At 40.8% G+C, this 26,250-nt stretch overlaps 1 non-coding gene across 1 annotated transcript; it reads right to left on the reverse strand.

The window, feature by feature from the left end:
- Window positions 1–21,093: 21,093 nt before the first annotated feature.
- LOC136746162 (U5 spliceosomal RNA) lies at window positions 21,094–21,208 on the reverse strand. Its single transcript, XR_010816307.1, has one exon. It is a non-coding gene; the product is annotated as a U5 spliceosomal RNA (small nuclear RNA).
- Window positions 21,209–26,250: the final 5,042 nt, after the last annotated feature.

Raw genomic sequence — 26,250 nt, forward strand, 5'->3', positions numbered from 1 at the left:
TGAAGAATTTCAATCAGGCTTCCGTTCCGGCCTTAGTACAGAAACGGCCCTGTTAAAAGTATTGAATGACGTGTTTCAGTCCTCCAATGTAGGGCACACCAGTGTTATTATTTTATTAGACTTAAGTGCGGCTTTTGACACAATCGACCACAAAATCTTGATACACCGCTTAGAAAACCGTATTGGCCTATCTCGCAATGTGCTTTCATGGTTTAAATCATATCTGTCAAACAGACTCCAATATGCACAGATTAACGAGAACCACTCAAATTTAACTGAGGTTAAGTACGGAGTCCCACAGGGCTCAGTCCTCGGACCTATACTTTTTTCATTGTACATGCTCCCTTTAGGTGATATCATTCGACGACATAATATTAACTTTCACAGTTATGCAGACGACACACAATTATATCTGTCAGTAAATCCTAACAACACCATAGACCTAGAAAAACGAATCTGCTGTCTGTCTGAGATTAAAACATGGATGAGAAAAAAAATTCTTATGCTTAATTCTGACAAAACAGAAGTCATAATTTTAGGAGACAAAAATCGAACTGTTCATCATTCACTAACAAAACTGAGTAATGATAACTTTAATTTCTCCCCTAAGGGGATGGCATGAAACCTGGGTGTCATCTGTGATCATAATCTATCTTTTGAATCACACATTCAGAATGTGTCGAGATCTTCTTTCCTCCAGCTTAGAAACATTGCTAGACTAAGACAATTCCTCTCGTTACAGGACACTGAGAAATTGATACACGCATTTGTTACATCTAGATTGGACTACTGTAATGCCATTCTGTCAGGCAGCACAAACAGAGCTATTTGTGCACTTCAGTCCAAAATGCTGCTGCAAGAATCCTAACAAAAACATAAAAACATGAACACATCACTCCAGTATTGGCTTCTCTTCACTGGCTGCCCGTGCACTACAGGATAGACTTTAAAGTGCTCTTATTAACATTTAAAGCACTAAAGGGACTGGCACCTCCCTACCCGTCTGATGAGGCACAACCCATCCCAGAAGCACCTCACAATGGAGGGTCAACGGGGCATCCACACCCAAGGTTTGATGAGCCATCGCAACCCAAAGCCTATTGATGGTCCAAACCCTCCACCCCCGATGGCCAGCGAGAGGCCTCCTCCACAGGGAAGACCACAGCCAGCAGCACCGATAAAGAACTTTCTCATCTCCTTGCTGCTGTAATAAGTATACTGCCTGGAGGGGAGGCAACCATTAGGCCTAGGCCCTAGGCCGTGGACCCCCAGAGATTCATTTTCTCCTACATGCCATCCTTAGGAGTTTTCTTGTTTTTCTCTCCTCCGTTCCTAAATGCTTTATTTACTTAAATGTTCACTCACTTTATTCTAGATCATGTAAAATGTTTACAGGTCTATATTTGATTTTATTGTATTTATGTTTTTTATTTTGCTGTACGTTTGTTTTATGTTTACCAGTCTGTAAAGCACTCTGTGGCTACCCTGCGAAGGGCGCTATACAAATAAAAATGGATTGATTGATTGATTGTACTTCACTGTATTTTTGCAGTTATGTTGTAAGTCACCCTGGATAAGGGCGTCTGCCAAGAAATAAAAATATTAATAATAATAATAATAATAATAATAATAATAATAATAATAATAAATGTAAGTCGCCCTGGATAAGAGCGTCTGCTAAATGACAAATAATGTAATGTAAACTCTGCCACCTACTGTTTGACATGTTAAATAGATAAATTCTGTGATCAAATTGCATTTCAACGATACAAACCAAGACCAGTTAAGGGAATTAAGAATTAAATATTTGAGACCCAAAGAAAGTAGAGATTAACTTTAAAGCTTTCCTTTTATACAAGTTAAAATGGTATTTCCACAACACAGTCCTAAATTCCTGTCATTTCTTTGGGGATTGTGTGCTGGAAATATATCACATTGACCATTTATAATGTGCTCTTTTTAGGGGTTTTAACAACTGATACAGAAAACATTGTCAATAATGTATAATATCCTTACAAAAATGAATTATCTATAGCTGTACTTTAAGATTTACTTGCTTATTTATTTGGTGATCCTATTTTTTAACCCAGAAACATTGTGGAAATATCTCAGGTTCATGTTTAACTTACAGTTTCTCTGCTGTTCCTATGGATGTTTTACACCATCCCCCTTAAAGTATTCTTTATTTATTAATATGCTGTAAATGCATTGTTTGCTAGGGCTGTTAAGAGGGACATGAAGTCTTTGAAAATTGATATGTTTCACTGACTATTCAAAATGTATCAACACTATTTTCCTGGAAATTACACACAATTAAAGGTGAAAAATGCACGTTACTGAGACTAATGTGTTAATATATTTCTATATTGGATAATAATAATCATAGTAATGCAGTAAACTAGGTATTTTGAATAGATGAGTAATGCATTACATGCATTTGCTGGCAGTTTGTAATAGCAGGACTTTCTTTATGTTTGTACACTTATGTCCTCATTACTGGCATATTCCACTGAGGAGCTGTTTCCAATTGTCAACGGTGACTGTTGGGGTAAAATTGCCTCCTATGTATTGTATATACCCACTGTATAACTGTTAGAAAATATAGGAAACTTTCCAGTAAGTTACTAGTTAGGAACTGTGAGTTATTCATAACTTTACTTATTATCTATGTCTTATGCACACTGCTGAAATAGCTTGCAGAACTGCTTGTAATCCAAGCAGCTGTGGCAGACACAAAACATGTTGTTCGTACAGTATGTGCTACATTTTCCCCTTCCCGAAACACAAATATATTATGGGTTACACACATCCTCGGACAATAACATTCCCACGAGGCATGACATGTGTACCTGCTTGTGGGAACACTGCAAAATCAGTACTATTATGGTGTGTAACTACATATCGGGACTGCCCCGTAACTATCACTGAAGATGTTTGTTAGACTGTATAAAGGCTGTGTGAAACTTTAAATAAACTGAAGATAAACGAACGGACTACTTCTGTGTCTGTGCATTTTTCTTCCCGAGCGCTCGTCTCCTGCTGAAAAGTCTCCCCTGTAGCTGAAACGCTGACTGGCCTGACTGCCCGATTCACTGGGATCCGAAGGGCTGCTTCAACTGAAGCGTTGTACCTTAACAGTGACCTTGACAGATTTCCCTTCAAATAACCGAGATGTTAGATAGAGTCAGAGGGACATTAGTTATAGAATCAATAGCAAACTGTGATCACAATATGGTCATCTTTGAGGCATTCTTTCTAGAAACAAGGCCCAAGTCTAAAGCAATGGTCTACAATTTTATAAAAGCAAACCTTGAAGGTATGAGGCGACACTTGGAAGAGGTAGACTGGAGCATACTGGATCAGATTCAGTTGAAAATGGATGGGTATATTTAAGAATATACTACTTGAGGCTCAGGAGAAATTTATACCAAAACTTAGCAAATTGAGGACCAAAAAACATTGGCCAAAATGGTTTAATGGAAGTATGCAAAAAAATTTGAAGAGAGAGAAAATGTGGTATAGCGCATACAAAAGGGATAGAGACTAAACAAAATACAAAGAATATGGTGAACTGCAAAAAGATCTTAAGAAAGGGATCAGGAAAGCTAAGAGGGAAATAGAAAGAAACATAGCTCTATAACGAATGCAAAGAGCTTTTTTCAATACTACAACAGCAAGAGGTCAATAAAGGATGAAGTGAAACAGATAGAGGGCAAAAATTGAAGTATTTTGGAAAATGAACAAGATATGGGGTGGGGGTGTGTGGGGTTTCGGCCCAGGGTTGTGTCCTTGAGGACCTTTGCGAAGATCCTCACACCCGTCTTGTTGAGGTGGACGTGGTCATACAGGTGATGTGGCTGGATGTCTCAGTGGTGTGCCAGGTGGACGTTGGGGAGGAGGGCACATCTTCGGGACACTTCTGCGTTGATGGCCTGGATGATGTGCAGGGGCACGTCTGTGCGGGGCAGCAGTGTGGAGATGGTGATTTTGGCAGTTGGGAATTCCTCTGTGGCTTTCGTTGCCACCTGTCTCAGGGCTGAGGCCGCATCGCCCCTGCGGGCACTCAGGTCGTTAGTGCCGGTGTGGATGAGGATGTGTTTGACCTGGCACAGCCTCCTCTTGGAGAGCAGCTCCAGGGCTCTCTGTGCTGTCGGGCACCAAAGCTTTTTCACTTTTCACCCAGGGAAGAGGCACCTCTCATCCAGGAACTTCCCATTGGAGTCGCTCAGAATGACCACCTCTGTGTTGACCTGCCACTCCGGGTTTGCGTCGGGAGTGGTGGGGGCAGCGGGTGTGTTTTGGGGGAGTGGCGTTTCAGGGGTTTGTGTATTAGTGGCAGGTCTGGTGATAGTGGGGGTGTCAGGAGTGGTGGGGAGTGTGGGTGGATCAGTGGGTGCATCAGTGTTGGAGGTGTCAGGGGTTGGAGGTGTTGTGGGGTCAGTGCAGTGCAGTCTCTGTGCTCCAGTGATGTGTAGCTTCTCTCTTAGCTCCTCCAGCTGGCTCTGCAGGCTCCTTAGCTGGCTGTGCTGGGGTGTCCTGGTCAGCTCCTCCCTCGCTCTGCGCAGCTCCGTCCTCAGGGTTTGGCTCTGCTCCTCCAGGTCTCTCACTGCTGCTCTCAGCTCATGGATCTCAGCCTTGTGCTGCATCTTTAGTCTGTGCATCTCATCCCGGAGCTGATCGCACAAGGAGGTCTGGGCCAGGGTGCTCAAGGTCTGCTCCCTGAACTCCGCAAACTCCAGCTCCAGCACTGATAGGCATTCCTTTAGTGTTTTAATGTTGCTGGAGAGTTTGGGTAGACAGGGGGGCAGTCTGTGGGAGATGGGGCACTGTCTGGCTCCGTGTGGCTGGGGGCAGACTGCAGGGTGGCTGGCTCTGGCACGTTTCTCTACCTCAGTCTGCTGCTTTGAGGTGTGGAAGCCGAGAGATAATTGGTCCAGGCTACTCTCGCTGCCCTGCACCATGATGGTCCCGTTGTGGTATACATTAAAAGTGAGCATCACACTGTCTGTGTCTTTCTCTACCAGCACTGAGATCTGCCTGCCTCTGCTAATGCCCCTCTTGTTGTTATTGGGGTATGTCTGGCACAGGGTTTTGTGAAAGGCGGTGTAGAACAGTAGATTGTTCTTGACCCTGTTTTCTCCATTACCGGTGTAGTCTAGGATGAGGGTCTCAGGAGATGCTCTCATCACAGCTTGTTTGTAGTCCTTCTTAGCCTGTGCAGAGCGAATGTCTTCAGGGTATCGGATTTCAAAAGGCAGCTCTGCAGTCAGACTGCTGTTCGATAGATTTGTATCAGTCTCAGTGGCAGTTGGGCTCTCTCCTACTGTCACTCTATTCAAATCGGAGCTCTGCATTTTCATTGGCTGAGTCAACTACTGAGAATGCTTATTTATTTTATTAATATATATTGTTTTGTTTAATAATTTGTCTCTATAGGTGAAAGGTCTTACCTCCAATTCTTGTCTTCAGCTTTTCTTTTCTCACTTTTCTTCCAGAACTGTCTCTCTGCTTTCTTCTTTTTGTGTTTTTCTTAAAATTATTATTTTTTGAATACTTTTTCTTCTGAATTTCTATTCCATGTCTTCTGTGTATGTTTATAGTGCTATATATTCATTTGTAAATGACAAATTAAATCTGCTTATGTATAAAAACAAATGTTTTTAGGAGCTCATATTCCTCTCTCTCTCTCTCTATTTCTCTCTCTCCCTCTCAATTCAATTCATTTGTATTGTCAAAGCAATTGGACATACATACATATACATATATATACACACATATACATACATATATACATATACACGGAAAATGAATAATAGAATTATGAATCATGTAATCAAGTACAGAAAAAGAAAATGTAATAAAATGTGATCTTTAATCTTTAATCTTTAATATCTTTAATACATACACATAAAGAAAATAGGTTTACTATTTCCAGATTCCTTTTTTGAAATACAACGACATGCATTACAAACGAGTATTTACATTATATTTACAGCCGGTGCTCGTGTGTCACTGTGTCCCTCAGGCTGTGGTAGGCGCTGACATATTGGGCAGCCAGGGTGGCTGTGTGTCCCTCCCCCAGGAGGACTGAGTGTTTTTCTTTTTTCTCAGTTTTGTCACAGGTTGGGTGGGCATCCATTATGTTGTTACAGAATGTGTCCCTTATTTTGGGCTAAAGTTTTCCGTGGAGGGGAACGTGGATCAGTTTGTACCATTTTTGGGAGGATCTGCCTTGTTGGGGCGGAGCTGTGATCCAGGTGAACAGCAGATCGGGCATAGGTGGGCATGTGGGCAGAGGAGTAGGAAGGCCGGTCAAGCAAATAAGCTAGCTAAGGTACGCAGCAGCAGCAAGCAGCCCCCCCATCCAGACAGCCAGCCAGTCTGGCTGGCAGTGACTGAGTGGTTGACAGACGGCAAGCAACGGAATGTACGTGCTCTGTGATGTCATAGCAGTCAGCTGAGAGAGGCTCGTGATGTCATGGCTGAGCTGGCTGGCTGGCTGGCTGGCGGGCTGGCTGGCTCTGTGTGTGTGTGTGTTTGTGTGTGTGTCTGTTTTTCTGTTTGTCAGTCTGTCTGTCTGTCTCTCTCTCTCTCTCTCTCCCTCTCAATTCATTTGTATTGTCAAAGCAATTGGACATACATACATTCATACATATATATATATATATATATATATATACATACATACATACATGCTAGAAAGTCATTACTATGTTATCTTAAAGGCTAACTAAGCAGAACATATATCATTATAGAACAGAGTTCATAGGTCTACACATGGTATTAGGGAACAGGCACATAGGTCATTCTGTTTGACATTGTCCTGACCTTCTAGCTTGACCTTATCTTTCTTAAGTATACAAGAAAGAAAAACAGTTGTGAGAAAAGAATTTCTAACTTTCCTTCCACACATACATACATACATACATACATACATACATACATACATACATACAAACCAGAGGCATGCAAAAAAATATAAAGAGGAAGAAAATGTTGTATAGCACATACAAAAGGGATGGTGATGAAACAAAATACATAGAATATGTTGAGCTGCAAAGAGATCTTAAGAAAGGGATCAGGAAAGCAAAGAGGGAAATAGAAAGAAACATAGCTCTTGGAGCTACAACCAATGCAATGAGCTTTTTTCAAAATTACAACAGCAAGCGGTCAATTAAGGAGGAGGTGAAACAGATAAAGGGCAAAAATGGAGGTATCTTGGAAAACGAACAAGATGTGGCAAATATTCTAAATGAGTATTTCACAGAGGTTTTTACATAAGAAAAAACAGATGACATGCCACAGGTTGACAATCAGTCCAGTCAAACCCTAAGAGAGATGAGGATAAATAAGGAGGAGGTACTAAAGGGACTAGCAGAATTAAAATCAAACAAATCACCTGGGCCAGATGGGATATTTCCAACAGTACTTAAAGAAATGAGGGAAATTATGTATAGGCCGCTAACTCGATTATTCCAAATGACACTTAGAACAGGGGATGTTCCCACTGACTGGAAGACAGCAAATTTCATACCAATCCACAAGAAAGTGGAGAAAATAGAGGAGCATCTCAATGAAAACCATATTCTTGGAGATAGTCAACATGGGTTTAGACGAGGCAGATCATGTCTTACTAACTTAATACATTTTTTTGAACATGCAACTGCAGCTGTAGATCACGTGAAAGCATATGATATGATATACTTAGATTTCCAAAAAGCTTTTGATAAGGTTCCACACCAAAGACTGATCCTCAAATTGGAAGCTGTAGGCATTCAGGGTCATGTAAGTAGATGGATTATGAACTGGTTGATGTATAGGAAACAGATTAGAGGAGTCACTTCTAACTGGAGTGAGGTTGTTAGTGGAGTTCCACAGGGATCAGTACTAGGGCCTTTGCTTTTTCTAATCTATATTAATGATCTGGACTCTGGGATACTTAGCAACCTTGTCAAATTTGCAGATGATACTAAAATAGGTGGCTTAGCAGATACAATCTTGGCAGCACATGCTATTCAGAGGAACTTAGATAAATTCAGTTGTGGGCTGACACCTGGCAAATGAAATTCAATGTGGACAAGTGCAAGGTAATACATGCAGGAAACAAAAATGTCCACTATAATTACACTATGGGAGGTACAGATCTAGATGAAGTAATGCATGAGAAAGACCTAGGAATCTATGTGGATTCACTTTCTCCATCCAAACAATGTGGGGAAGCAATACAAAAGGCATACAGAATGCTAGGGTATATCGTCAAAAGTGTAGAATTTAAAACAAGGGAAGTAATGTTAAGACTGTACAATGCGCTAGACCTCATCTGGAATACTGTGTACAGTTCTGGGCACCACACTTCAAGAAGGATATTGCTGCTTTAGAGGCAGTTCAGAGGAGAGCAACCAGACTTATTCCAGGTCTGAAGGGAAAGTCCTACTCGGAGAGACTGAGGGAACTGAACCTTTTCACCCTGGAACAGAGGAGATTACGTGGGGACTTGATCCAAGTCTTCAAAATCATGAAAGGTTCCTCAAACCAGAGGAGCTTTTCCAGATCAGCAGGGACACACAAACCAGGGGACACAAATGGAAATTGGGCTTCAAGGCATTCAAGATGGAAAGTGGTAGAAGCTGAAAGTTTGGGAACATTTAAAAATAGACTGGATAGGATCCATGGATCACTTAGATATTAATGGACACCAAACGAGCATGATGGGTCGAATGGCCTCCTCTCGTTTGTAAACTTTCTTATGTTCTTATGTTCTTATGTTCTTATGAATGTTCCCTAAGCATGTTTCAAATGTTCCCTAATTTATGTTACAAATGTGCCTTAGCACCTCTCTCTCTCTCTCTCTCTCTCTCTCTCTCTGTAGATGCATCATAGGGAACATATGTAACAGTCTCTCTTTTTGTTTACCAAAAATGAGAGTGAACGTATTTCAAGTGGGTGTTGCCTTGGTTGGAAACGTTTTAAGATTATTTACGAAGTGTAAAGTGGATTTGTCTCAGTTCTCCGTAGTTTTCAATGTATGTGCCATTCAGTAGCGTTAATGTTACAGATGTGCCCTATGCAGTGGTAGGGTCAATAAAATGTCAGTAAAACTTTATTTTAGCAATTATGGAGGGGAAGAACTGCAAATAGAGGGTCCCCACTAATTATCTAACTTACCAACAACGTTTCAAATTAGGTCTTGCGAAGCTGCCAAATAATGCTGTATAATCGTATGTGTCTTCATACACCGGCTGCTATAGTCTGATAGCTTTGATTATATATATATATTTTCTCGTGAACCACAAATGCTATTTGCTTGATTTTTACAGAGTATGTTATAAATACCATTCTTATGAAGCCTGACAAATTGTATGATTATGAATATTTTCAAATCATTTGTTTGTTTTTCCTAACATGTTACAAATGTTCCCTATGTGAAAGATGCATTATATCTTAATAACGTCTAAACAATTAAAGATATACAGATTATTATTTTCGGTAAAGTTATAACACATTGCTATTAACTATGTGTGTCAGTAAAAGTTTAAAAAATCCTAACAATTTTTTATTGATCCTGCAAAATAAGTGTTTAGGGAACATTTGTAACATAGTTAGGGTTAGCCACTGGGTAAGGGTTACATCTTCAGCAGTAAGTTTATTCATGTTAATTATTCTCATCAATGTTAAAGAACAATAAGTTCTATTATGTGTGTCGATAAAATGCTGATATTCCATAACGTTTGCTTGTGTATTCTGCAAAACACATATTTAGGGAACATTTGTAACATTAGGGTTACGATTTGCCATAGACGCGGAATGAGTTTGATTGTGATGTTAAATGGGGTTTAAAGACGCAGTCGCCTCAGTGCTGATTACAATTGCTGTGTTTCTCCACTTCTACTCCATGCTTGGGAACGCCCACATCCAGTGACGTCAAAACCGGTGGAAAAGCGGGCCGGTTCAAAAAAGATCAGCTGGATCCCAGGCCGAGCAGCAGCTCCGGCTCCAGCACCGGCACCATGTCGCTGGAAAAGCGCTAAGTGAGCTCACAGTGAGCTCAGTGTAATGTCTGCTCTGGTGAGCTCACAGTATGACCTAGTCGTGAGTTCACGTCTTCACTGGGTAGTCCTTGACAACTTAATTGACTCAATTCTTGGGCTTAATTGGTCAAAATGACCATTGCAAATCGATTCTGAAAAGCAGAAGTCAGGCCAGCAACACACAGACACAGCCCGGTAAACTGTACAACCTTAATTAAACATACAGATGGGCTCCAAACAGCACAGAGGAATTTAACAAAGCAATCAGTTCTACAGAAATAACCAACATCATCAACTCTTTCCTCAGCTCACAGTATCAGCCTGACATCTCAGGACTAAATCTGGCCATAAATGATATCAATCAAATATTTCAAATTGCAGCCACAATGGCAAATCTTAAAAAGACAAAGAAAAAGATAAACCAGAATCACACACACACACAGACATGGTTTGATGATGAGTGTAAATCAATACGAACAAATTTAAGGCACCTATCCAATCAAAAACATCCAGTTCTGGGAAATGTGGAACAATTTAAATTCAACAAAACAACAAGAATTGGCAATACAAAATGGAACCATTTGGAAAAAATACTTTGAAAAGCTTTATAAAGATATCCAACAAAATGATCTGACACACAAACAAATTGAACCCAGGGAAAAACTGAAATTACTCGAACAATCAATTAAAAATAATCAAAACCCTACTGATGCTCCAATCACCCTACAGGAAATATCTAAAAAGCTCCAGGCACTTCCACCCAGAAAAGCCTGCATCCCGGACAGCATCAGCACTGAGATGCTCAAACACAGCAGCGCACAACTGCAGGAGGCTGAGCTTAAATTGTTCAACATGGTCCTCAGCACCCCTGACTTTAACCTGGCAGTGAAGGCACTCAAAGACAAAACAAGAAGAGCTTTCTACACAATCAGAAGAAGAACACACCAAACCACGCATGCAGGGCAGAATAAGGCCGCTACCCAACTCTCATTAATATAAAGAAAAGAGCACTGCAATTCTGGTGCACCTGAAGAAAAGTGAGTCAGACTCACTGCAGTACAAGGTCCTCCAAACCCAAGAGTTCAGCCCTGAAAAGAGTCCCCTGAGTCAGCTGGCCCTGAAGCTCACGGCACTGACCCCCGCTAATACTGCGAACAGAGACCAGCTTCAGGTCGGCACTGCTTACCTGCCCCCAATTAGAGTCAACCAAATCATAAAGATAATCAAAACCTCCTATCTGGAACATTGGAACAATGAAACCAAATTCTCAAAGTAAACTGGATTGCTATCGGGCCCTAAACAGAGAAAACACCCTGACAGAGTATCTCTTCACTGTCAGAGATACGAAGCAGAGACGCATCCTGACCAAGTACAGGCTCAGTGACCACAGCCTGGCCATAGAGACAGGCCGACACAGGCAGAGCTGGCTGCCCAGAGAGGAGCGGCGCTGTGGTCACTGCGAGACAGGAGAGGTCCAGACAGAGATGCACTTCCTCCTCCACTGCAATAAATATGCCAAAATAAGGGACACATTCTTTAATAAATTCATAAATATTGTAAAATCATTTTCTGAATTGATACATGAAAAACAAATAGCTATCCTCCTGGGGGAGGGACACACTGCCCCCCTGGCCGCCCAATATGTAGCCGCCTGCCACAGCCTGAGGGGCTCACTGTGAAAACATACAGGAGCACCAGCTGTAAACTTGTTAAGTATAAATAAAGTAAATGTACATGTCTATTAAGATTTTATTTATACATTATTTTTCTTACCTTTTATTATTTTTCAATTTATGTATATAATATTAACTGCTTTGGCAACACTACGAAACTGTTTGTCATGCTAATAAAGCACCCTTGAATTGAATTGAATTGAATTGAGAGAGAGAGAGAGAGATTGTGTGAACAGAGCACTGCTGTAATACAGCATGAAAAGAGCCGGTGCAGTGAAGCGATGATTACAATAATGATTATTAAAAGAGTTATATATGATATTAATGATTTAATTGAGGTTATAATGGACAAGTCAAAAGGTTAAAATGTTTGGCTCTATGTAGGTTTCGAGCCGCGCTGTTTGGGGGCCCAGTGCTGCTCCGACGCCACCGCTCTGATGCTCTGGGCGTTTAACCCGCAGCGCAACCGGAGCAGCACCGTAAAACAACTAGAAGACAGATCTTATAAAGTGTTATTTAGTTGTACATATACTGCACAGCACAAGAAACATTGGGAAAACAAGACAGCTATATGAGTGACATGTAATGTTATATGTACCTTGGATATTTTAGACGTTTTATTAAAGCACTGTCCTGTGCTACTGAAATATCATCAACTATTACAATTTGAAAGCTCCCCAAATCCTTTCAGATGCCTCTCCTAATGAAATGTGTGGAATTCAGATCGGGAATATTTGCCCGTTTGTGATCCATTCGCTTGTTCTACGTGCACATGCTATACAAATGAAAAGAATAGAAACCTATTGTGAATCCAAGGTTGTCTATTAGTGAGTAAGATGTTCATTAGATTCACATTTGAGTTGTATTTCATGTCAGGATGTGAGCGCAGTTGTGAAGGATTCAGAAATCAGTTCTTGGAATCGTATCCTAAACTGAGTGAGGGGCTGGATTTGAACTCATGAAGATTTCAGGATCTTGGATGTTATTCCTTGCCCTGATGAGGGGTACTCATGAAATATTGAAGGGACCCAGAAATCCACATTGGCTCTGCCATGATCTATGTAAGGCCACTACAAAGAGATCTTAATATGGATAAGGTACGAGCTTATTGTTTTTTGTTTTCATGTGTTTCCTAGTGCCAGTACATGATTATTCACCAGTCTTCTGTGCTGGGTTTTGAGGGTTTCACATGAAGCTGTATTGTAACATTTTTTTTGCTGTGAATCATGTGACTGCTGCAGTGCATGTTTTAGGTTCCTGTACTGTCCTTATCAACTGGGCCCCTGATGACGTGCCTCTTGTGACGGAGAGAGAATCACAGTGATGGCTGTAGCAGCGGGTATACAGTACTACATGATCTATTTTTAGTCTTACTTGTAGCAAAATGTATAAATGTGTTTAGTTGGTTACAGGAAATATGCATTCTAATTTAGTCTTACCAAAATAAATGTAATGCTCTCATTAAATGATTTCAAAATGAAGAAAAGCTGATTGGCTGCGATTTGATTTAATATCGTTTAAACTGTGATTATATGGTGTAGAACCGTGTGGGAAATAAGTGGAGAAATCATGGAGATAAAGCAAATAGAACTTTAATCGAGCCGCTCGGAAGCCCCACGTCAGGAATAATTCCTTCAGTGAGAACTTAATGTTTACCAACATGAGTGCAGCTTTATAGGAAAATGACGTAACATCTTATGGCCGTTCATCCAATCAGAAGATACAGGTCCGGGTCCGTTTTATGATCTGTCCTCCCGTGAAGAGGTGATGGATCCAAAGCAGATGTCCGTCTTTGATGTGCACTAGGAAGATGCGATCCCACGGTCGTCATTTACCTAGTGTCAATCGCTCGTTAACAGAAACAATTCCTGCCTATCTGGAGAAACGATTAAGTCATTTAAGTCATTAAGTCAAACGATTAAGGGGGGCTTGATTTATGACTGATGTCAATCCATGCCATCTTTTGGAAATGCCGGTTGGCACGGGTTCGTAGCTCTGTGTCGGGATTTCGGCTCTCGTCCATTTCAAAGAGTTTTTATTTCCTACAGGCCCCCTTCCCCAGACATCTCACAGCAGGGATTCCAAGCTATTTGGCCCATTCTTGGTGCCATCCTCCCAAGACTGTCACTTTGATGTAAACCAGTTCACATGCTGATGAGTTAAGGAAATCTGATAAATTTGGGGGGGAGAGGTCTTCTTTAGATCAGTGCTTCAGCTCAGAGCTAAAATGCTCTTATCAGAATACACCCAACATAACGCTACACTGGTTAATTCTGTTCTGGGAAAACCACAATCCTGCAGGTTTAATAAGTCTCTCTACACATCAGTCCCTGAGTACCTTCAACCAATGGTCATTTTGACCAATTAAGCCCAAGAATTGAGTCAATTAAGTTGTCAAGGACTACCCAGTGAAGACGTGAACTCACGACTAGGTCACACTGTGAGCTCACCAGAGCAGACATTACACTGAGCTCACTGTGAGCTCACTTAGCGCTTTCCAGCGACATGGTGCCGGTGCTGGAGCCGGAGCTGCTGCTCAGCCTGGGATCCAGCTGATCTTTTTTGAACCGGCCCGCTTTTCCACCGGTTTTGACGTCACTGGATGTGGGCGTTCCCAAGCATGGAGTAGAAGTGGAGAAACACAGCAATAGTAATCAGCACTGAGGCGACTGCGTCTTTAAACCCCATTTAACATCACAATCAAACTCATTCCGCGTCTATGGCAAATCGTAACCCTAATGTTACAAATGTTCCCTAAATATGTGTTTTGCAGAATACACAAGCAAACGTTATGGAATATCAGCATTTTATCGACACACATGATAGAACTTATTGTTCTTTAACATTGATGAGAATAATTAACATGAATAAACTTACTGCTGAAGATGTAACCCTTACCCAGTGGCTAACCCTAACTATGTTACAAATGTTCCCTAAACACTTATTTTGCAGGATCAATAAAAAATTGTTAGGATTTTTTAAAATTTTACTGACACACATAGTTAATAGCAATGTGTTATAACTTTACCGAAAATAATAATCTGTATATCTTTAATTGTTTAGACGTTATTAAGATATAATGCATCTTTCACATAGGGAACATTTGTAACATGTTAGGAAAAACAAACAAATGATTTGAAAATATTCATAATTACAGCATACAATTTGTCAGGCTTCATAACAATGGTATTTATAACATACTCTGTAAAAATCAAGCAAATAGCATTTGTGGTTCACGAGAAAATATATATATATAATCAAAGCTATCAGACTATAGCAGCCGGTGTATGAAGACACATACGATTATACAGCATTATTTGGCAGCTTCGCAAGACCTAATTTGAAACGTTGTTGGTAAGTTAGATAATTAGTGGGGACCCTCTATTTGCAGTTCTTCCCCTCCATAATTGCTAAAATAAAGTTTTACTGACATTTTATTGACCCTACCACTGCATAGGGCACATCTGTAACATGAACGCTACTGAATGGCACATACATTGAAAACTACGGAGAACTGAGACAAATCCACTTTACACTTCATAAATAATCTTAAAACGTTTCCAACCAAGGCAACACCCACTTGAAATACGTTCATTCTCATTTTTGGTAAACAAAAAGAGAGATTGTTACATATGTTCCCTATGATGCATCTACAGAGAGAGAGAGAGAGACAGACACTAACACTCTCTCTCTCTCTCTCTCTCTCTCTCTCTCTCTCTCTCAGCTGGGAGTGTGTGGGAGGGGTCTGCAGTGAGCGGGAGTGCTGCTGAGAGCTCTGTCCTTTTGGCTGCGTTTTTTTGTTGCTTTACTTTTTTCAGTTTGTTTATTTTGTCTTCTGTTTTCAGTGCTTTTCTTATTGTGGGGGAACAGGGGAGGGGAGGGGGGAGTACCGGTAGTTCTTCCCGGGTCGGGGGGTCGGACCCCCTGAATGCGTCTTTTGAAAAACTGACCCGACGCCATGGAGTCAAGATCGCTCCGGTGCAGTTCTGCCCCCTAGAGCAGTGTGTGTTAGCGGTTGGGGAGGTAGCAGGGTGTGAAAATATCAAGTCTGCTGCCATTGTTATCTTCTTAAAAACCACTGATCTGGTCAATCAGCTAGTGGCTAATGGCACAGTGTTAGACGACACTTTCACCCCGGTGTTGCCGCTCGCTGCTCCTGCCCGGAAGGTAACGCTGTCTAACGTCCCTCCGTTCATCCGCACCGGCTCGGGCAGCTGATGTCCGGCATTAAGAGGGTCCCGCTGGGCTGCAAAGCCCCGCAACTGAAACACGTCATGTCCTTCCGAAGGCAGCTGTATATGATCCTCAATAACATCAATGAGGATCTTAATGTCATTTTTAAATTTAAGATCGACAATACCGACTACGTCGTGTTCGCTACTTCGGAGTCCATGAAGTGTTTCAGGTGTGGGAGCGAGGGGCATGTCGTGAGGAACTGTCCCGAGCAGGACAGGGAGCGGGAGGAGGAGCGGGGCGACGCGGGGAGGAATAGAGACACCGGCCCGCAGCCACAGCTGCAGCGGGCAGACAGAGATCGAGCCCCGGCGGAGGAGACAGTCGCCGGTCGGACCGATGGTACCACTGATGCCGTGACGGGGGAAGAGCTGCCCGGAGGCGATGACGCACAGCTGGGGGACGGGGTCGAGGCAGCGGGGGATAGTGACGACCGAGACGCCGGGGGGAGATGGTGTTGAGGCGGTGCACGGGGCGCTGGTTAGTGACGAGGAACAACCTCAGCAGCCAGCAGACGGGCGGACAGACACACAGGGTGTAGCCGAGGAGGAGGCAGGGCCAGGCTCGGCGGTACAAGCCGAGGCGCCGGGTGGAAAAAACGCACTAAGAAGGTGCTGGGAGGGAGCACGGACGGTGTTGGTAAATAGTGGCAGTAAAAGAAGTGGTGGCACAGTAGTGAAGCTGGGGTAGCGAGCGGCTTGGTGGGGAAAGGTCCGGCTACACGCTGGAGCATCGCGGCTCGGAGTGACAGTGAGGGCGGCTTCACGGATTCCTCTCTCGCCTCCTCGTCCTCGGTGAGTCAGAGCTGCAGTGAAGGATATCAGGAGGTTTTTAGAGAAAACGAAGGGAAAGAGGTCTGTTGTAGTGGAGCAGTTTTTCCCAGATCGTGCACGCCTGCTGGCCTCTATTAAGTTTTTACAGAAACCCTGACCTATCAATTTGTACAACACTCACTGAAAACCATGGTTGGGGTCAATTCCTGTTTTTCAATTCCAATTCCTCCTACAAATCAATTCAAAATTGCAATTACTTTTTGCATTCACAGAATATTCTTTATTGGAATTGAATTGAAAAGGGAATTAAAAATTGAATTGGAATTGACCCCAACCCTGTTGAAAACAAAACAAAAAATACAGATCTGGTTCTTCAAATCTTCACTCTGGTTTCATTCTGTGTCGTAGTTCATTTATCTTGCTGTTAATTGCACCACCAATTACACTCTTTGGGGTACTGGGCAATTTTTTCAAGGTAGCCCCTAAAAAACATGTATCACATAGATTTAATGACTTGCACATAGATATATAAAAATCTTTTAATAAACATACCACATATCTTTGAGAAGGGTTCATTAGTTACATATTGCCACAGTAAATCAACATTTTTGTGTGTGGGTGTATTTAAACGTTTTGGTGTATGCTCTTAAACTTGTCTTACACTAGTTCATAGTAAAATCTGTACTTGGCGAAGCAGCTATGCAAAGGCAGTCTTTTCTCCATTAATACCTTGCTTAAGCATTACATTGATGTGGCACAACTGGACTGAAATGTGAAGTATTTGCTCAAAAGTCAAATTTAAATGAGACATGAAAGTTTATATTGTCAAGGATCCCATGGCACTATTCATTATTATTATGTATTAATATGTCTGAAGCATTAATCCAAGGTGATTTACAAGGTGTTGTTGAAAGAGTGACGTGGCTGAATTCTAAGTCAGGCTTCCCTCAATCAGGTCTAACAAATTTGTTATGACTCCACCTTTACTGCTGTGTAGTAATCTGCTGGTACAAAATGGCTGCACCCCAGAGGGTGGTGGGTGAAGTGAGTCTGTAGAGCACTTTGGGATCTTTCCAGCTGCTACATGTAAGGTATTATTATTTATTAATAAATTAACTCTAGTCTCTGAAACTAAAACAAAGGCCAAAGGAACATTTCAAATGCTAACCCTTTGTGTTCTATACAGTTAAAAAGGAGAGTTAGAAATTTTGTACAACAGCATTTACATACCATATATGGCTTCCACCTTTAAGCGATCCAGAGGTGTCTTTTTCTCCGAAGTTGGATCTCTCTTGCTGCCACCACCACGAAGATTGCTCTTTAATAATGTTGGAAAGTCAAAGACAGCAACCGTCAGGGTTCTTGCATATGACGTATTCGTGCTGCACCTCTCTGCAAGGATCCAGGACAGTTTGTCAATGTAAACTCCAGTGCCTGGGAATATTTCCACCTAAAAGACAATGGTAAATAAAAAACAAGTTTATCCCCAAACTATTCTTATATTATGTTAAGTGGAATACATTATCAGTAAGGCTGTGATTTTGTTACAGAAATGTGTTATTAAAGACCACAGTATGTCTCAATTCTAAGTTTATTAATTTACAGACATAATAAAGTCAGTGAATCTGTGACACCCATAATTCAATTACATTCTTATTATCAACTATAACTATGAATATAACTGATAATGTAGCATCATTAGATTGTTTACAACCAATATTTGTTTTCAATATATATATTTTTACCTTGTCTTTGTAATATTGTAGACCAAGAGTGTTATACCTGTTTTGGTGATTCTTTGTCAGATTCAGAACAATTTGCTGTGGGGCTGTCAGAACCACTTGATGGTGACACACTTTTGTCTTCATTGCTGATAAATGTGGCTTTTGTTACAATTTTTTTCAGATTGTCCAAAAGGTCTGGAATCTCTGGAGAAAAAAACCTTAGTATTAAATGATAATCATTTCTAGTAATATATTTAATACAAAGTGAAAACAAAACCATCAATGCCTGCAATTATACTTGAGAGACTTGCTCTATGTTATTGGCAAACTGACCTTTTTGTGGGTCATTAACATTAGCTACAAAAAAAATAAAAAAGATAAAATACAAGAATTACCAGGTCTAATGTAATGCATATAGTCATTAATGTAGGATTATGAAGTTATGTTGAAAAACTTTATTTAATAATCAGTATTATTAAACTATTAGACAGTGCACATTAAGAGTCTGTATTGTGGTTCTAGATTACTTCAGTATGATCAACTATAATACATTACTCTGGAATCTAAATTACTGAAGAATAACATTTATCAAGGTAAGGAATTATTTGCTATAAATAAAAAAACTTACCATCAACCATACGGTTTCGAAGACATTGGTTATCATTTTTAAGTCTTGTGTTTTCCTTTTCGAGCTGCTTAACTTTTTGCTGTAGCTCAACTTCACTGGACTCTTTAAATGTCTGTAGAATATGACGGGATCTAATTCTTGAAGCTCCATCGGTTTTCTTTCTTATTTTGTGCTGTATTCAGAGAGGAAGAGAGTTTAAAATGAAAATATATATATATATATGAATATGATTAAAAAAAAACAATCCTGCAATACATTTATTTAATATTTGCAGTAATTATCTCACCGGTAACTGTGGTTCATCAAGGTCACTATCATCTGAAATTTGAAGTTTTTTGTTTGGTTTAGGTACTCTCTTCATTTTAGGACAGGGCATTTTTGTTAGGTCATTAAATTTTCTTCTTAGTTCGCCTTCTTTTCCTAAAATAAAAATAAAATAAATAAAACCCTGCATTATGTCCACAGATATTTGGGGATTATATTTATTTGTCATAAAAATACTGTGCTTTGACCATACAAATTAAGATGAACAGCCAACACTGAATCAAAACTGAAGTTAAATTATATCTGGTTTAATTTATTTTGTGATTTGGGGGATTTTATTGTAAAGCACAACACACAATAAATCGTTCTTACAAATGCCAGTCAAGTATGACGAGTTTTTATCACCCTCACCACCACCTACCATGTTATGAGAGTATGTTAGAAGTACAACACATTAATAACTTAAACATTCATTTCAAATATACTGTGATTGTATATATCAAATAGCATGTAAAGACTTTAATGTTTTTTTTTTAAATAAACATTGTTACCAGTCATAATGATCTGCGCTTCATGGACAGGCCATCCACCTTTTGGAGGTTTGTTCGTGTCTCTCCACTCCTGCTCTGAAGTTTCGAGTCGTCTCTTCGTCATCATCAGCAATGCTGAATAAATCAAAATTGCGAAAGCAAGCAGTGGGAATCACGCTGTAAGAGTCTTTGTCGACCCCGCTTTCCCACTTCACCAACGCGTGCATCACCGCCATACTACCTTCACCTTCTCGTCCGTTTTTTCTGCGCCTTTTTCCCCCGACAAGTCACGGCACAAAAAACAGTCCCGCTCTGCATTCTGGTACTTGGCGTTCTTAATAACACCAACAGGGTGTAATCGCATAGACCACTCGAGTATAAAGTACTACATATCCCATCAGTTACAGTTTTTTTTCATCTTCTGAAACTGCAATTTAGCACTTTCAACTGTTTCTTAGTGATTCCTAGAATTACTAACCGGTATTGTAGTCAATGTGTTTATAACCTTTTTTGTTTAACGATTTGTGTGTTATCCTATGGGATCCCATGGTCTTTGATTTGGTCACGGAAGTGATTTGTCTTTGATTTGTTGATCTAGAGTTGAATTTTAATTAGTTTTTCCCTTTTGTATAATTAGTGTAGTGCTACATTTAGTCTTTGTTTTTAAATAAATTTGACAATTTATATCTTTGGAATTGGTGTCTGCGTCCAATTATTACAGAAATTGAGTTCTACAAGACTCCAGGATTCGTGATAAGGTGATACTATGAATTCACTTCTTTAATTGAAATGTATAAGTGTACCTTACGCTACATATATGTATGTATGTATGTATGTATGTCCAATTGCTTTGACAATACAAATGAATTGAATTGAGAGGAGAGAGAGAGAGAGAGAGAGAGAGAGAGAGAGAGAGAGAGACAGACAGACAGACTGACAAACAGAAAAACAGACAGACACAGACACACACACACACAGAGCCAGCCAGCCAGCCAGCTCAGCGATGACATCACGAGCCTCTCTCAGCTGACTGCTATGACATCACAGAGCACGTACATTCCGTTGCTTGCCGTCTGTCAACCACTCAGTCACTGCCAGCCAGACTGGCTGGCTGGCTGGATGGGGGGGCTGCTTGCTGCTGCTGCGTACCTTAGCAAGCTTATTTGCTTGACCGGCCTTCCTACTCCTCTGCCCACATGCCCACCTATGCCCGATCTGCTGTTCACCTGGATCACAGCTCCGCCCCAACAAGGCAGATCCTCCCAAAAATGGTACAAACTGATCCACGTTCCCCTCCACGGAAAGCTTTAGCAAAAGGCAAAAGCGTTATACGTAATGAAGAGGAACCCGAGTCCAAGACGCATCCGACCAGCCATACATATTTGTGTGTATTAAAGATCACATTTTCTTACATTTAGTTTTTCTGTACTTTATTACATCTTATTGTGATTTATAAAAGTATTGTTTCTTTTCCATATGTATTTATGTATGTGTGTGTGTGTGTGTGTGTGTGTGTGCCTGTCTCTGTGTGAAAGTGTGTGTGTGTGTGTGTGTGTGTGTGTGTGTATATGTCTCTCTGTGAAAGTGTGTGTGTGTGTGTGTGTGTGTGTGTATATGTCTCTCTGTGAAAGTGTGTGTGTGGGTGTGACAGTGTGTGTGAGTGTCTGTCTGTCTGTCTGTCATGTAACTCGCACATCTGTGAGGGCACCATTTTTGCAGAAGAGATGTACACATTTTGGAGCAACATATGCTGCCATCCAGACATCATCTTTTCCAGTGACGTCCCTGCATTTTCAAACAGATCACATTTTATTACACTTTGTTTATCTGTACTTTATTACATCTTATTGTGATTTATACTTGTAATGTTTCTTTTCCATATATATGTATGTACAGTGGGGGAAAAAAGTAATTGATCCCCTGCTGATTTTGTACGTTTGCCCACTGACAAAGAAATTATCAGTCTATAATTTTAATGGTAGGTGTATTTTAGCAGTGAGAGACAGAATAACAACAAGAAAATCCAGAAAAATGCATTTCAAAAAAGTTATAAATTGATTTGCATGTTAATGAGGGAAATAAGTATTTGACCCATTTTCAATGCCCTGGCTTAGGGTTCTCACCCATGATTTGACAGTACATGGCCCCGTCCATCGTCCCTTTGATGCGGTGCAGTTGTCCGGTCCCCTTAGCAGAAAAACAGCCCCAAAGCATAATGTTTCCACCTCCATGTTTGATGGTGGGAATGGTGTTCTTGGGGTCATTCCTCCTCCTCCAAACACGGCGAGTTGAGTTGATGGCAAAGAGCTTGATTTTGGTCTCATCTGAGACCACTTTCACCCAGTTCTCCTCTGAATCATTCAGATGTTCATTGGCAAACTTCAGACGGGTCTGTACATGTGCTTTCTTGAGCAGGGGGACCTTGCGGGCGCTGCAGGATTTCAGTCCTTCACGGCATAGTGTGTTACCAATTGTTTTCTTGGTGACTATGGTCCCAGCTACCTTGAGATCATTAACAAGATCCTCCCATGTAGTTCTGGGCTGATTCCTCACCGTTCTCATGATCATTGAAACTCCACGAGGTGAGATCTTGCATGGAGCCCCAGACTGAGGGAGACTGACAGTTATTTTGTGTTTCTTCCATTTGCGAATAATCGCACCAACTGTTGTCACCTTCTCACCAAGCTGCTTGGTGATGGTCTTGTAGCCCATTCCAGCCTTGTGTAGGTCTACAATCTTGTCCCTGACATCCTTGGACAGCTCTTTGGCCATGGTGGAGAGTTTGGAATCTGATTGATTGATTGCTTCTGTGGACAAGTGTCTTTTATACAGGTAACGAGCTGAGATTAGGAGCACTCCCTTTAAGAGAGTGCTCCTAATCTCAGCTCGTTACCTGTATGAAAGACACCTGGGAGCCAGAAATCTTGCTGATTGATAGGGGATCAAATACTTATTTCCCTCATTAACATGCAAATCAATTTATAACTTTTTTGAAATGCGTTTTTCTGGATTTTCTTGTTGTTATTCTGTCTCTCACTGCTAAAATACACCTACCATTAAAATTATAGACTGATCATTCCTTTGTCAGTGGGCAAACGTACAAAATCAGCAGGGGATCAAATACTTTTTTCCCTCACTGTATGTATGTATGTATGTATGTATGTAAGTGTGTGTGTGTCTGTCTCTGTGTGAAAGTGTGTGTGTGTGTCTGTCTGTGAAAGTGATTGTGTGTGAAAGTGTGTGTGTCTGTCTGTCTGTCTGTGAAAGTGTGTGTGTGTGTGTGTGTGCGTGTGTCTGTCTGTGAAAGTGTGTGTTTGTGTGTGTATGGGTGTGACAGTGTGTATGAGTGTCTGTCATGTAACTCGCACATCTGTGAGGGCACCATTTTTGCAGAAAGAGATGTACACATTTTGGAGCAACATATGCTGCCATCCAGACATCGTCTTTTCCAGGGACGTACCTGCATTTTTCAGCAGGATAACGCCAAACCACATTCTGCCCAGATTTCAAGCGCATGGTTGCATAGGCAGAGAGTGCGGGTGCTAGCATGGCCTGCCTGCAGTCCTGACCTGTCTCCGAATTGAGAATGTGTGGCGCACTATGAAGTGCAAATTAAGACAACGAAGGCCCTGTGCAGTTGCGCAGCTGAGGAAATGCATAATGGATGAATGGGGGAAAATCCCGCTTGCTAAACTTAACCAAGTGGTGTCTTCAGTGCCCAAGTGCTTAATAAGTGTTATTAAAAGAAAAGGTGATGTTACATAGTGGTAAACAGTCGACTGTCCCAACTTTCTTGGTTTCTTTTCACTGCTAATGAGATGCTGTAGAGTGAGTTAGTTATATTGCTTTCAGGAGCTCTAATCGTATTGATGAGTTCATGCAGCATTTGTAATTGAATTTCAAAAAGAAATCTTTGCTGTCTGGCCTGTGTGTATGAGATGTACTCTGTCAATCTTTGGCTAACAACTGAAACATTGGTAGAACAGAAATGGCAACATAAAAAAGAAAAGTACATTTTAAAAGAGCACATTAAATAGGATGAATATACAGTTTTTTACAATCACTTTGTCACTAATTTCAGAACCTTGATGTCATTTTTCAAAACTCTAGACACAAAACTCAAAACGGTCATCACTTGTAACACAGGCTGTCCAATGTTCAAAACATTGCATTGTGCATTCATATCTTTAAAGAAACCTAGCACTTGCAGACTTGTTGGTTCAAATAACTCATTTATCATGAAATACCATAGTAACATAGTAACACAGAAGATACCGATAGTTTCACTGTGTAGTTGTTCGTACAATCATTAAATATTGTAGTACAAAATATGTGATACATGTTTCATTATGGTACTACACATAAATACATCACTGTAAAAGGACTAGTAGAGAGAATACTACAGACACAGTGGAATCATTGAACAAAATCTGAAATGTATTGATGCAATACAATCAAATCACACCATAGGTTTCTTTGAATCCATGCAAAAATAATTAGCTACAAAAACGAACAAAACTACAGTAAAATGTCAACTGCAGTGTTCCTCACCTGGCTTAGTGTAAAAAGCAAAACAAAGGATTGATTACTGTACTTCTAAATTTCCATCAGCCCTGTGTTCAGGTTCAGGTTCTCACAACCATTTTTCACAAGAGGCATCTTGAAACTGAACATACCTGAACATACTCAGTCATCAGCTGCTTCACTCTGTCTGCATTTCTTTCAAAAGGCACACTATACTCTGTGCTACACATTGGTATGCAGTATACAGTCATTTGACAATTGAGAGTAGCCTAATGTTTAGTGCATGCTGAAGACTTGCCGCTTCTCAGTACGGACATTTCTGATGATTGAGGCCACAGTTGATCCTGAGTTGATTCTGAGGTTTGATTGAATCATTGTAGCTGCCTCAGTCATGGTCATGCCATGATTTACAACATGTTCTACAACTATTTCTCGGATTTCACTGGACACTATTTGCTGTTGCTGCCGCTGTCTGGTCCGTGGCCTTGTCCTCTACCACGTTCCCCCAACACCTCTCAAATGAGGCCCATGGCTGCCTCTCTGGTGAGGCCTAAGCCCTCCTCTATGACGAGGCCCACGACCACCTCTCAGAAGGGGTGCATGTCCCCTTCCATTCCTTTGACCACCACGTCTTCCTCCTCCCACTGCTTGACCTCTATTGTGACCTGGATGACCTGCCGGCTCCATGTTATCACTGTGTTGCTCGGGTGGATAGCACTCATTTCACTCGATACTCGTACCACAATGTGAAATCAATCATCAATAACCAGTTGGCAGTATTGGAAAAGCAATTACAAGGGCCTGCATACATACAGTAATGTCAAATCTGATGTGGAAGAACAATCATCTTCAACCAGGTTGGAGCGTTAGTTGCAATGCCTTTAATACACGCAGCGTGGAGAGGAACAGTGACTCAAGAAGATCCCAAAGTCGCTCTGCCTTCATTTTAACAGTCAGAGCTTTTATACACAAAAATCAAAGAGCTGGTTATAATCAGAAAGTCATTACTATGTTATCTTAAAAGTTAGCTAAGCAGAATTTATATCATTATAGGACAGAGTTCATAGATCAACACATGGATTAGGGAGCAGGCACTTCAATCATACTGTTTGACATTGTCTCCAAGATTCTCATCGTAAATAACAAGCAGAAATCAAACCACCTTCTGGCCTGACCTTCTAGCTTGACCTTATCTTTCTTAAGTATACAAGAGAGAAAAACAGGTATTAGAGAAAGAATTTCTAACTTTCCTTCCACACTGAAAACATGGTGTGGAAAAGTGCTACATGATGATGAATGATGATGAAATATTACATCCATAGATAATGTAGTCCAACTGGTTCATGCTCCTCGGTTATTGGTGTCAATGGATCTCATTATCCTGAAACTTTCATGATCGAAACATGGAATACTGTTCGTCAGTTTCCATAAAACTATGAATTAAGAGTAATGCAACAGTCACTTATCATTTTGAGCAGCTGTATCAATTGATAGTTAGATCTTTGTAATGAAATGAATAGACAGTGATCTCAGATGTAATGTGTGAATTGCATTTTGAAATGGTAATACTTTGACGTTAAGTTGTATCATTTTAGTTCAATGAACAAATGATCTGAGGTTGATGTGTATTGTATCCAAGCAATTGAAAAATGTGCATTTTGATCATCGGGTGTGAGTTTTGTGTCTAGAGTTTTGAAAAATGACATCAAGGTTCTGAAATGAGTGCCAAAGTGATTGTAAAAAAGTGTAATATCAGGGGACAGTGGCTATTACTGATCTGGCCTTCCGTGGCCTCTGTATTAATGTAACAGGTCACATTGTATGTGTACACTGATACTTGATAGTATAATATAGTACAAGTAAAAAACATACA

This window comes from Amia ocellicauda, unplaced genomic scaffold (assembly GCF_036373705.1).
Source record: "Amia ocellicauda isolate fAmiCal2 unplaced genomic scaffold, fAmiCal2.hap1 HAP1_SCAFFOLD_96, whole genome shotgun sequence".
Lineage (NCBI taxonomy): Eukaryota > Metazoa > Chordata > Actinopteri > Amiiformes > Amiidae > Amia > Amia ocellicauda.